Source organism: Myodes glareolus, chromosome 6, assembly GCF_982192425.1.
Source record: "Myodes glareolus chromosome 6, mMyoGla1.1, whole genome shotgun sequence".
Taxonomy (NCBI): Eukaryota; Metazoa; Chordata; class Mammalia; order Rodentia; family Cricetidae; genus Myodes; species Myodes glareolus.
The window spans coordinates 82238840-82252563 of NC_142031.1; the positions used below are offsets into that span (position 1 = coordinate 82238840).

Here is a 13724-nt window from a genome sequence, read left to right on the forward strand (position 1 = left end):
CTTCTGCTGCTGCTGCTGCTGCTGCTGCTGCTGCTGCTGCTGCTGCTGCTGCTGCTGCTTCTTCTTCTTCTTCTTCTTCTCCTTCTTCTTCTTCTTCTTCGATTTTCGAGACAGGGTTTCTCTCTGTAGCTTTTAGAGCCTGTCCTGGAACTAGTTCTTGTAGACCAGGCTGGCCTCAAACTCACAGAAATCCGCCCGCCTCTGCCTCCCGAGTGCGCCACCAACGCCCGACGGGAATTCTTTAAGAGAAAAACCAGTTTATATTTTTCACTTAACATTTTTACTTAATTTAATTTTTACTTGTTTGTGTTTGGGTTAAGGCTTCACCCTAGCCCCTGGCATCCATATACCCAAAGAGTCTGGAATGTTTGGGTGGAAGTTCCATCTCAAACCCCCTCCCCTGGAAGTTGCCTCAGTCCAGACTCCACCTCCTAGAAAGCCTACCAAATGATGACCCCTCCCCAGAGATGCTCAAGACCATTCCCACAGGGAACTGCCCCCCAGAGAACAAACTCATGCTTTTCTGGTCTTCCTTCCCGGTCTCATCTCTGTGGAGCTGGAAGGCCACCCAGGAACATTGGTATCCACTAAACCTGGGCTTCTTTTAATTTGGTTTTATTTGGTCTGATTTGGGTTGTTGTGTTGGCAGAGAGCTTTATCAGGGTGCCAAAACTTTTCCATTTGTTTATTTATCTTTGAGATGGAGTCACACTGTGTATCCCTGCCTAGCCTGGAACTTGCTCTGTAGACCAGGCTATCTTCAACTGACAGAGATTCGCCTGTCTCTGTCTCCCAAGTGCTGGGATTAAAGCCATGCGCCACTACACCTGACCTTTGCTTATTTATTTGTTTCTTTGTTTGTTTTGAGGCAAGTTCTTATAAACCCAGGTTGGCATCACAATGGCTACATAGCAGAGGATGACCTTGAACTCCCATCCCTGAGTGCTAACATTACAGGAGTGCATCACTGCACCCAGTTCACAGTTCTGTAGATCAGAAGGCTTGGTACATGTTAGACAAACATCCTACCAAATTCCTAGCCTACTTTTCTTTCAACTCCCTCACACCCTCTGTCTTCAGACAGCCTTACTGTGTATCCCTGACTGTTCTGAAACTTGCTTTACCTACCAGGCTGGTCCTCTACCCATAGAAACACATGCCTCCGCCTCCTGAGTACTGGGATTAAAGGCCCGCACTACTTCTAGTTCCTGGGCCAGTCTTTCTAAACTTTCTTTCTTTCCCAATTTGGACAAAAGTGTGTGTGTGTGTGTGTGTGTGTGTGTGTGTGTGTGTGTGTGAATTTTTAGCTGGGTGTGGTGATGGTACAATTTTAATCCCAGCACTCAGGAGACAGAGGCAAGTGGCTCTCTGTGACTTCCAGGATAGCCTGGTCTACATATGGAGTTCCAGGATGGCCAGAGCTATTTAATAGAGAGAGACTTTGTCAAAAAAAAAAAAAAATGCAGTGGTGGCATGCACTCAGGAGGCAGTGGCAGATTTCTGTAACTTCAAGGCCAGCCTGTTCTACAGAGCTAGTTCCAGGACAGCCAGGACCACACAGAGAAACCCTCATCTCACGAAAACAAAAACAAGGGGGCTGGAGAGATGGCTCAGTGGTTGAGAGCAGTGCTTGCTCATCCAGAGGTCCTGAGTTCAATTCCCAGCAACCACATGGTGGCTCACAACCATCTGTAGTAAGATCTGGCACCCTCTCCTGACCTGCAGACATTCATGCAGATAGAACATTGTATACATAATAAATAAGTCTTTTTAAAAAAAAATAAAAGAAAAAAGAAAGACAGAGCGTCCTTTCTCTGTAGCCTTGGCTATCCTGGAACTGAAAAAAAAAATTATGTAGATCAGATTGGCCACAAACTCTGAGAAGTTCTACTACCACTGCCTCCTTCCTGAGTGTGGAGATTAAAGGTATGTAGTATCACACCTGGCCTTTGGTTCCTTTTGATGTACCTGGTGGCACTGATATGCTTGATGAAATCTATACAATGCTGTAGCTCGGTTGCTCTCACCCAAGACAAGGTGACCAATCAGGACAGTCTGTGAATCTGCAGTTTTCATTGAGCCACACAGGCCCAGCTGGGGCTCACACTTTTGTGACCACGGGTCTAAAAATGCAGCCCAAACTGAGTGAGCAGAGGGTTATAAAGGTGAAGAAACCAGAAGTTTGGTACCTCCTGCTGACGTAGCTGCTGTCAGCCAGCATGACAGGATATGAACTTTTAATAAGAATACGGCACAGTTGTGTCACCAAGTAGGGTTATAGGGTTCAAGGAAACACTGAAGACCCCAGATTCAAATAGCATGGAGGACATGCATGTGAGGTTATTCCCCTGTACAAAATGGCCACAAACCCTGAGAGGAATATGTGGGCTCCTTTTAAGCATAGCAAAGGGGAATTTAGGAGCAGTCAGGTCATCTCAAACTTAGTTGGTTAAGCAAACAGTTGTTACATTAGTATATTTTTAATTAGCCGAGGTTTCATGTTATCATTTTTGGACATGTACGTACAAGCTTGGACATGACTCAGAAGGGTGCTGCTGGGTTTGTCCTTGAGATCCTGAGGCCAACTTAGACCCTCTGTGTTTGTTAGACCCCCTTGACCCTGAATGGAAGGATGCAGTGGATAATTGGCTGCTCGTTGGGAGAGACACCTGCGTGTGTGCTTTGCCAAGAACTGAAACCTGAATTCGGTTGTAAAAGTCTGACAGTTTAACCCCTTCAGATGCCAGGGAGTTTCTGTTTGATCAGGAAGCAGAAAGCTTTCTGGTCATAGAAGCTGAACAACGTAGGTTAGCAAAAGTTCCTGAGGGTCAGGCTGCCTTCTGTTTTAGCACGAGGTCAGGTCAGGATTTAGCAAATATGTTTTTCTCACTTCAGTACCAAGTCAAGCACTAGATAGCCAAGTCAATGACAGTGGCCAAGTCCCTTAAGATTGAAGAATGGGGAAGAAAAGGAAGAGTTGTAGCTGGGCCTACAATTTAAGAACCCTTCCATAAAAATGGATGATGGAGGCCAACAAGATGGTTCATCATGAAAGAGTGCCTGCTGCCAAGCCTGATATTCTTGAGTTTGATACTTGCCCCCCCCACAATCCGCCCCGTGGTGGAAGGAGAGGATTGACTCCAAAGGTTGTCTTCTTTGGATATGTTAAATATCCAGTCTGAAACCTGACAACCTCCACATGCATGTAGTAGCATGCTTGTGTAAACACACACACACACACACACACTCAGAGTGTGTAAATAAGTGTTCAAAATAAGTAAATAAGTGTTCAAAACAAAAGAAAGAAAAAGGAAAGTGAAGGCTCTGAAAGAGGCACAGCTGGGGGCAATGGGGTACATTTTAATCCCAGCTCTTGGGAAGCAGAAGCAAATGGATCTCTCTGAGTTCGAGGCCAGCCTGGTCTACACATAAAGTTCTAGGCCAGCCAGAATATATAGTGGGAACCTGTCCCAAAAATTAAAAAAGGAAAGAAAAGAAGTAGGGAGAGAGAGGGGGAGAGGAGGCTCTGTCAGGTCCAGAGGAATCTCCAGTTCCCCAGATCCCAAAAGGCAGTGCATATGTCCAGAAATGACAATCTTGGTTCAGATCACACTGGACTGTAGGATTGCTGGCACAGGGAATTATGAAATGATTTCTGTATGCATAGAGCCACTTCCCCATCTCCTCTTCCTCTGGCAGATGAGGCATCTGATTTCCTATTGACATGTACCTACAGTGTACACCAAAGTCAGTGGAAGCCGTCAGACTTCTCTGGTCTCTATTCCCACATACTTGTATGTGTGATGGGCACATCTCAGAGCCCGTCCTGGCCCTTCCCACCCCTTTCCACCAACTCCTACTGTAATCTTCCAGGCTGATTCAGCACACAGGCTTTCCTACCCCCAGCTACTCATCCTCCTTATAACCTGCATAATTTACACACACACCACCTAGGAAGCTTTGGCAGTTTGGAATAAACTTCAACTTTTCCACCCATGAGCGGTCATTTCATCGGTTTCTTTATTTTGCCTACACTGACATACCAAACTCCTCTGCCTTTCTGACCCTACTTTATTTCTTTCCTTTTGAATTCTGAATTCTCCTGAGTCTTTCCAGAAACAAGTCTGACTGTGGAACAAAGCAAAGAGATCACTTTCTAAGCAACAGAGACCTTCTTGGCACTTACACGGCTCTACAAGGTGGATCCTAAGACAATGACCCAAGATAACAATCAGCCAGCCCCCAGCCAGACCCAGGAAACCTGGACTGTTCTGTGGAGCCCCCACCCCTGGCCTTGTATTGTGGGACTGTCTGTAAGCAGTTTGAAGACAGATTTAACTCATCAGACCTCAGGGTTCAGGGAATCTGCCGAAGAGCAAGCAGAAGGAGTGTAAGAGCCAGAGGAAATATAGGAAGACAAAGAAACAAAGCCCTCTAAATCAACAAGAGCAGCCTTCACAAGAATTCAGAGACTAAGGCAGCGAGCAGAAAGGTCTGCTCAGACTACACTGTGTCCTCTGCGTGTGTATTACAGCTTCTAGTTTAGTGTTTTTATGAGATTTGTGAGTATGAGAACAAGTGAGTTCTTGTGCCTTCTCTCGGGCTCTTCCCCTTCGGTTTGTTTGGTTTGTCTAAGTCCGATATGCTAGTTTTGTTTCATCTGATTATACTTTATTATTATCCCTTAGAAGTCTGTTTGTTTTCTAATGAGAGACAGAGACAGAGGGAATCCAGATTGGAGGGAGATGAGGAGGAACTGAAAAGAAGAGAGGGAGGGGAAACCTAAATCAAGATCTATTATGTGAGGGGGAAAATCTATTTTTAATAAAAGGGAAACGAAGAGAGTGCTATCCCAGTGCTTGGGAGGCAGAGGCAGGAAAACAGAGTTCAAGTTCAGCCAGTTTAGGCCAGCCTAGGGTACATGAGATCATAGCAAAGACTAAAAAAGGTCAATTAATTAAATAAATAAATCATATTTGGCATTTCCTACAGACTGAGTACAAGTTGTTTCTTATTTGTTTTTTGTCTCATATGAAAATTAAATAATAATATTTTAATTTAATAATAAACTAAATAATAACAGGTATGAGTCAGAACTTTTGTTTTGTTTTTTGAGACAGTTTTTCTCTGTGTTTCCCTGACTGTCCTTGTTATTATTTATAAACATATGGTAGGGGACTGGTCCCACGGGGGGCAGTGGTGGGCCACCCAAGGCCTCGGTCGGGCAGTGGTGGGTCACCCAAGACTTCAGCAGGTCCCCTGGAGGGTGGGAGACCACAGTGGGATGAGAGACAGACAGATATGCCCTGTAGAGAGAGAGTTTGGGTATAGAGTTTATTTAGTGGGTTATGGAGGGAAAAAAGAAGGGAGGGGGGTAAGGGAGGAGGGGGGAAGAAAAGAGAGAGGTGGGGGTGGGGAGGAAGGAGGCAGTAGTCACCTCTTCAGAAGAGGAATGGACAGAGAGGGAGGGGGTGGAGAGAAGGCCTGAGTTCAACTTGCCTGGGTGTGTGTGGGGGGGGCATGTCTCTTAAAGGGAACAATCCTGGAATTCTTTCTATAGACCAAGCTGGCCTTGCGCTCACAGAGATTCGCCTGTCTCTGCTTGAGTGCTGGAATTAAAGTTGTGTGCCACCACTACCCAGCTTGGAACTCTATATAGGAGTGTTTAGAGGAAAAGTCTGGAATTAGTGGTCCTAACTCCTGAGCCTGGCCAACAGTTCCTACAGCCCAGTGAGAGACAAATAACAGTTAAGGGCAGACTAAAGAGACTTCTTCACTGTGTCCTCAGTGGGGCGAAGAAAGTGGCCCAGTGATGGCCAAGTCCATCTGACATTCTGATGAGTGTAATGGAGTCTGAGCTTTGGTTTGCATTTCTCTGTTGGCTAGGAATGTGGGACGTTTCTTTAAGTGCTTCTCAGCTGTTTGAGTCTCCTCTTTTCAGAATTTTCTGTTTAGATCTGTACCCTATTTTTTAGTTGGGTTATTTGTTTTCTTAATAACTAGTTTCTTAAGTTCTTTATATATTTTGGAAATTAGTCCTCAATGGAATGTGAAGTTGGTAAAAATCTTTTCCCTTTCTATAGGCTGCTGCTTTGTCCAAATGGCAGTGTCCTTTGCCTTACAGAAGCTTTTCAGTTTCACGAGGTCCCATGTATTAATTATTGATCTTAGTGCTTGTGCTATTGGTGTTCTGTTCAGAAAGTCTTTTCCTGTGCTATGTTGAGGTCTTTGATCCATTTGGAGTTGAATTTTGTACAGGGTGATAAGTGTGGGTTCTTCTACATGCAGCCATCCAGTTTGACCAGCACCATTTGTTAATGTTACGAGTTGTTGGGTTTTAGCTTCAGGTTCTTTCCAAGTAGTACTATGAGGACTCAGTGCCCAGAGAGTGATGAGTAACCAGATCAAACAAGAGAATTGTTTTTATGATTCTTCACTAGCAACTTTAATATCCAATGTATCATTGGGGTTTACAACCTTAATAGGCATGGGGGATTGATGATGGACAACAGACAGGCAATTCAATATCACAATTATTAATCCTACTAATCCTAATACATAAAACCAATTCATAACCTTAATTTATCACTAATCTATAAAATACTTCTTAACCTAATACAATTTATCAGTTACCTATAAAACACTTCTTAACCTTAATACAACTTATCACTTATCTATAAAACACTTCTTAACCTTAATACAACTTATCAATTAACATTTCCTAATCTTATCAATTATCCATAAGATATCTCTTAACATTTCACACACTAAACATATGTATTAACATATCTATGCTCTTCTCTTAACATTTCATACACGCATTAAATAGCATCATACGGCCTGGTGTTCTTCAGCTTAAAAGGGGCTTTTTGGATTTCTTCAGGCTGGATGCCTGACAGCACTGGGGCTGAATAGCAAGGCTCAACTCTTGACCCCATTAGTCTGTGTTCAGGAGATAAGGCATTCAATGTCCTGCTCTCAGGCTGGTATAGGATGCTCGCTCAATTCTTGACTGCATAGTCTGTGGTCTGGTGCTAGTCTATCTCGGAATGCAGGGCCTTTGGACTCTGCTTTCGGGTGACAGAGTCTCAGGAGACAAGGCTTTAGTTTTCTGCTCTCGAAATGGCAAAGTGTTCTGTCTGCTCTCGGGTCAGGAGGCAAAGCTCTCCTCTTGGGATGGCAAAGCATTAAATGTTTAGGCAAGGCGTTAAATGTTTCTGCTTTTGGGAGGCAGGCTTGGAGGATCTCTATGAGGCACAGCTGTTGTAATAAGGAGTGGGCTGCGTTCTGGCCCGGCTGGCTTATTCCTGGGCTGGCAGGCTGCTTGTCGTCCCGGCCACCCAGCTAGCTTATACCCAAAATAATCACATGGAGATCTGTATTAATTAAATTACTGCCTGGCCCATTAGTTCTAACCTCTTATGGGCTAACTCTCACATATTGATTCAACCCATTTCTAATAATCTGTATGTCACCACGAGCTCGTGGCTTACCCAGAAAGATTCAGCATGGCAGCTTCATGGCGGGTGGCTCTCACTGCCTGCCTTCTTTCTCCCAGCATTCTGTTCTGTCTACTCTGCCTATCTAAGCTGCTGTCCTATCAAAAGGCCAAGACAGTCTCTTTATTTAACCAATGAAGCCAAGGCAGTCTCTTTATTTAACCAATGAAAGCAACACATAGAAAGAAGACCCTCCAACATCACACAGCATGCCCGGGCCATCGTGAGAAGTGAGATTTCTGTCCTCTCTTTTTATGCCAGTTTGAAACTGCCCCTCGTTTGATCCTTCTGATAACCAAATGTCCTAGGTTATCAGTATCGACTGGCCACAGAAGGGTGGGGGTCCTTCTCGTGTGGCAAGATTACTTCATTACCAAGGTTGCTGGGTGAAGCCTTCCCATCTGGCAGGGCCAGATGTGTGTGGCAGCCTTCAAGTGGGCAAAATGTTCTCTTAATATTTCACCTTAGTAATTTTCCACACCACACACAGAGGAAATGCTTTTACATTACACCGAGTTGCACTCATTCTTATTCTATAAATTTCTTGCTCTATCTGCACTACAGATTCCACTTTGTTTATTCATTTAGAGAAATCTGTTTCCATGCTCATTACAGTTAAAGATGCTGTCTTTTTTCCAGTGTGTATTTCTGGCTTCTTGATCAAAAAATCAGATGTCCATAAGTGTGTGAATTTATGTCTGGTTCTCCAGTACAATTCCATTGTTTGGTGTTTGTGTGTTTTTGTGGCGATACCATGTTATTTTTAATATCATAGTTTTATACTACAACTTTGAGATTGGGGATGGTAATGCCTCCCACAATTCTTTTTATTATTCCAGATTGTTTTAGCTAACCTAGTTTTTTGTATTTCTATATGAAGTTTAAAAATGTCCTTTCAAGATCTGTGTTGGAATTTTGATGGGGAATGCATTGAATTTTGTAGATTGCTATTGGTAAGATGGCCATTTTTACTATATTAGTCCTACTGATCCACAAGCATGGGAGATCTTCTCTTTTCTTCTTCCTCTTCTTCGTCTTTTGTGTCTTTAAAGACAGAGTCTATCTCACTCTTCTGAGTCCAGGATAGCCTGGGACGTACTATGTAATCTTGGCCTTAAACTTGTAAAAGGAACAGCGAGCTGCTTCCTGCTGCCTGGCTAGCTTTACCTGAAATAATTACACAGAAACTGTATTCTTTTAAACACTGCCTGGCCCATTACCTCCAGCCTCTTATTGGCTAACTCTCACATATTGATTCAACCCATTTCTAATAATCTGTGTAGCACCACGAGGTCGTGGCTTACCTGGAAAGATTCAGCATGTCTGACCTGGCAGCTTCATGGCGGGCGGCTCTCTGCCTCAGCCTGACTCTGATTCTTTCTCCCAGCATTCTGTTTTGTCTACTCTGCCTATCTAAGCTGCTGTCCTATCAAAAGCCAAGGCAGTTTCTTTATTAACCAATGAAAGTAACACATAGACAGATGACCCTCCTTCATCATAAACTCATATGCCAGGCCCCCAGACCTTAGCAGGCCCCTGAAGTTAGCACAGCTGACTCTGTGATGGAAGTACCATTCAGGTTATAAAACTCAGAATGTAGACAGTACCACCTGCCAAATGAAAACAAAGACCTAATCCATCAAAGTCCATAGTTCGGGGAAAGTCTCTATATCCACTAAGTTAGCTCTGTAGTTCTGCTTCTGGGTAACTATCCTTGTCAACTGCTTTTGTTTTTGTTTATTTGTTTGTTTTGTGCATAAAGCTCACCTTGAGAAAGCTTGGGAACTATACTGGCATCCCAAATACCCAGTGTAGTCCTCAGCTGGCTAATAAAGACTTTCTATTGGCTTAAATCCATGTCTGAGTAGTCTTCTCTGGTGGATACCCCACAAGACTCACAGCCTCAAGGTAGAGAACCGATCCTCTCCATTGCCTTTACCTGGGGTTGTAGTGATGAGGCAAGCAAGCCTGCTTTTCATCCCACCCAGCTCCCACACAGCTAGCTTTACACTCAAAATAACAACACACAAATTGTATTCATTTAAACGCTGCCTGGTGCATTAGCTCTAGCCTCTTACTGGCTAACTCTCACATCTTGATTAACCCATTTCTATTAATGTGTGTAGCACCACGAGGTGGTGGCTTACTGGGAAGATTCTAACCTGCGTCCATCTTGGGCCTGAGCTTCATCATCTGCCTCATTGCCTTTTCCCCAGCATTCTGTTCTGTCTACTCTGCCCACCTCATTTCTGACCTATCCGGCCAAGCAGTTTCTTTATTAATTAACCAATGAAAGCAACACATAGAAAGACCCACCTACATCATTTCCCCTTTTTCTGTTTATACAAAAAAGAAAGGCTTTCATTTTAACATACTAAAATTACATATAACAAAACAGTTATCAAGCAAGAATTACAGTTATAATATTTATATCTACTTTATCTTTTATCATAACTAAGGAAAACAGTAACTATCTATCTATTCTTCAACTCCATCAAAGACTCCAGAAGGATATAATGTTACCTAAGCAAACAAGAAATAAGCAACTTCCAAACTCTAGAAATGACAGAAACATCTCGCTGCCTGGACAGTCACCCAAAATTCTTTTGTACCATTGGGGCATCCATCTTCAGCCTACAGGCCCATAGTATCCAGCAGACATTTCCATGAAGCAGGATATTTCAAAGACAGTTTAGTCACTTTCTTTTGTATCCTGCAGAATGTCTTGTAGACTCTTTCATGAATCAGGAACCCTGAAAGACCATCTCACCTTTAGGCAAGTTTAGCAGTTCTCTCTCTGCGGGTTCTTTGTGTCCAGTTTATGCATCAGTCCAGGCAAGAGCAGTTTCTTGCCCAAATGGCTAGCAAACTCCATAAGGAGCCTCTTCAATGCCCATCTTCCTCTTGAAGTAGCTGGTGCTGCCAGGAGCAGACCATTGTCATGAAAACCCTAAGTTATTAAAACATTTTAAATGCCATATTCTGTAGTCTTTGAAAGATATGAAGAATGCCTATCTAACTGAAATATATCTCTATATATCTAGAAAATCTACCTAACATGACTACAAGCTTGACTATCATCAATGATTATCCATTAACAACCTATATTTCTTTTTTTAATATTTATTTATTTATTATGTATGTAATATTCTGTATTTATGTCTGCAGGCCAGAAGAGGGCACCAGACCTCATTACAGATAGTTGTGAGCCACCATGTGGTTATTGGGAATTGAACTCAGGACCTTTGGAAGAGCAGGCAATGCTCTTAACCTCTGAGCCATCTCTCCAGCCCCAACAACCTATATTTCTTAATTATACATTACATTTTTAAATGAACTACACAATCACAATACTTTAACCAAGATCAGAAATATACATATAACAAAATTGACCTGAAAATCCATACCAATGCAAATTATTCATATCTGTATCATATCCCTCTTTAAATGTAAAAGAACATTTATAAACAATATTTGGGAACATGAGCACAGCTTTTTCTCTCCAAACTGCTTCCTGCTGTATGGGGGAGCTGTTAATCAGGTCTTTTATGGTGTAACCTGTGTGCCAGGTTCATCTCAGTCGGCAGTTGAGTGAAGTAATATTTTGAGGGTGTTCACAACAACCTTTCAGGAGGGCGTGGTCTATCAAACCATATTGGAATAGAAGCAATCCACAGGGTCTCATCCTCTGTGAAAACAAAAGAACTTTTCCAAAGCATCATAACCTTAGATCCAAATTTTGAAGTCAAGGTATTTTCAAAATATCTATCTTGGATTAGTTCAGCAGCATTTATAAACAAATATCTTTTATCAGCTATTTCTCCTTCCTCAACATTCAAACAATTCAAAGAGAGCATAATAACATACAGTATCAAGATTCTTTGTGTATTTTCCATCTTTGTGCAGCTTTATTTTAACTTCTATTTCTTTTATTTTTACTTTTACTTTTTGAGACAGGTTCTCTGTATATCTTTATCCTGGAATAACTCTGTAGACCAGGCTGTCCTTGAAACTCACAGAGATCCACCCTTCTCTGTCTCCTCAGTGCTAGGGTTAAAGGTGTGTGCTACCACACCTTGAACTCACAGAGATCCGTCTGTCTCTGCCCTCAGGCATTGGAATTAAAGGTGCATGCTACCACACCTTGAAGGTGCTACAGGAGCTCCTTCTGCTTCTTCAGCCAATAGCCGCTGAGATACCAGCCCATTGGGGCGTGGTCTCTCTCTCTTTAAAAAAGCTGCGGCTGTCCTCCATTCTCTCTCTCTGGCTTCTGGCTCTGTTTCCAGCTCCTAGACTCCTTTCCTGATCGTATAGAGGGGCTGTTGTCTGGGACGGTGATCTGTAAGTTTTTCCGCTTTGAATAAATAACCATTCTATTAATCATAATTCCAAACTGGTGTGGGATTGTTTGTTACCTACGCCTTCACAGGGTCACTTCCTCCTTAGCTAAGCTTGTACATTTACAGAACTGTTGGGGAACACTTGGTCCAGAGCTGGTTAACTGGACCCAGACATCGAATCTCTCTCCTCTTCAAACCTAAAGGCAGCTACTGGCCATGGTGACCAGGAACACCAGGAAAAGAGAGGCAGCCCTCTCCAGGAGAAGCTCTGCCTATTCTCTGAAAGGACATAAACATTTTTTAAAAAGTTCTCTTATCTGGCCTTTCTCCCATTTTATTCCTATCCTGGCTCTGTGGGCCTCAACCCCCAAGAGTTAGAATCTGATATGTGAGCAAAGGTCTCTCTTCTCCATTCTTTGGCCTTTCTACATCTCCAGTAGGGATCTTCCAGACACCCATTCCCGTGGGGTGAGCCTCCAGACAGCAGTTCCTGTGGGGTGAGCGTCCAGACCTGGTTCAGAGACACTTTGATATCGATAGACCTCATGTCAGTTAGAAAGCTGAAGCAGGGGAATTATGAGTTTGAAGCTGTCCTAGGTGGCTGATGGTTTTAGGCAACCCCTATGAAAGGGTCATTCTGCTCCCAAATGAGTCGTGTCCCACAGTTTGAGAGTCACTGCTCTAGAGAACCCTGACTAATATATCCACAGACATAATATATCCACAGTAAACCAATTTGGCAGTCTTTGTCTTAGTTGCTTTTCTATTGCTGCTCAGACACCATGATAAAAGCAGTTTCCAGAAGGAAGAGTTTATTGGGACTTACAGTTTCAGAGTATTAAGAGTCCACGACTGTTGTAGCTGGGAGCATGGGAGCAGGCAGAATGCTTCCTGGAGCTTGCATCCTGTTCTACCGAGGCCGGGAGTCCAGCACCCAGGACTACACCCAGGGTAGCGAAAAGAATGCCTTCAGAGCAGCAGGACTTCGGAAAAATTCTTCTCTGTCTGAGAGTAAATAAGGAAACACACACTTCCTGATGGTAACTTTAAAACAGGAACAATCACACGCTTTCCTAATGGTAACCTTCTCTTTTACTTCAACTGAAAAAAAATCCCTTTTTGAAAACCTCTCCGTCTCCACACAGCTACAAAGTACTTCTCTCTCTGTCTCCACACAGCTACATAGCTCTGCTCTCTCTGCCTCTCATTCAGCTACATGTCCCTTTCAGTGTATGTGTACAGACACAGACATGAGCACACATGCACGCACACACATGCACTTCTCTCCTACATCTCCCTCTACAGCAAAGCCTTTGTGTTACACGGGGAAGCTGCTTGTTCGTCCAGGCTGCCCAGAACTGAAATAATCACACAGAAACTGTATTAATTAAATCACTGCTTGGCCCATTGGCCCTCGCTTCTTATTGGCTAACTCTTACATATTAATTTAACCCATTTCTATTAATCTGTGTAGCCCCATGTGACTGTGGCTTACCGGCTAAAGTTCTGGCGTCTGTCTCTGGCAGGGCTACATGGCTTCTCTCACACTCTGCCTTCTTTCTCCCAGCATTCCATTTAGTTTTCCCCACCTGTTCTACAGTTCTGCTATAGACCCAAACCAGTTCCTTTATTAACCAATGGTATTCACATACAGAGGGAAATCCCACATCACCTCAGGACAAATATGAATCACATTCAGGGTCATGTGGCATGTCTTGAGTAAACAATAAGAGACAGAGCCAAAGTGATCACAGTTTCTCTCAGGCTGAGGAGGGCACGCTGACCGGTCAGTGAGTAACATAAGCACGCAGCTCTGAGAGGTCAGGGTTCCCAGACAGGAAGTGGCGCTGAAATTCAGGACTTCAGCAATAAACAGTTAGCTGGC

At 43.3% G+C, this 13724-nt stretch overlaps 1 long non-coding RNA gene across 2 annotated transcripts; it reads right to left on the reverse strand.

The window, feature by feature from the left end:
- LOC125388302 (uncharacterized) lies at positions 1-13474 on the reverse strand. Of its 2 annotated transcripts, none has more exons than XR_007228186.3 (3): positions 13335-13474; positions 12666-12844; positions 1-239 (listed from the first exon to the last, which is right to left on the reverse strand). It is a non-coding gene; the product is annotated as an uncharacterized LOC125388302 (long non-coding RNA). The 2 variants fall into 2 exon arrangements; XR_015002355.2 differs by lacking the exon at positions 1-239 and adding an exon at positions 6437-11204.
- Between the last annotated feature and the right edge of the window lie 250 nt (positions 13475-13724).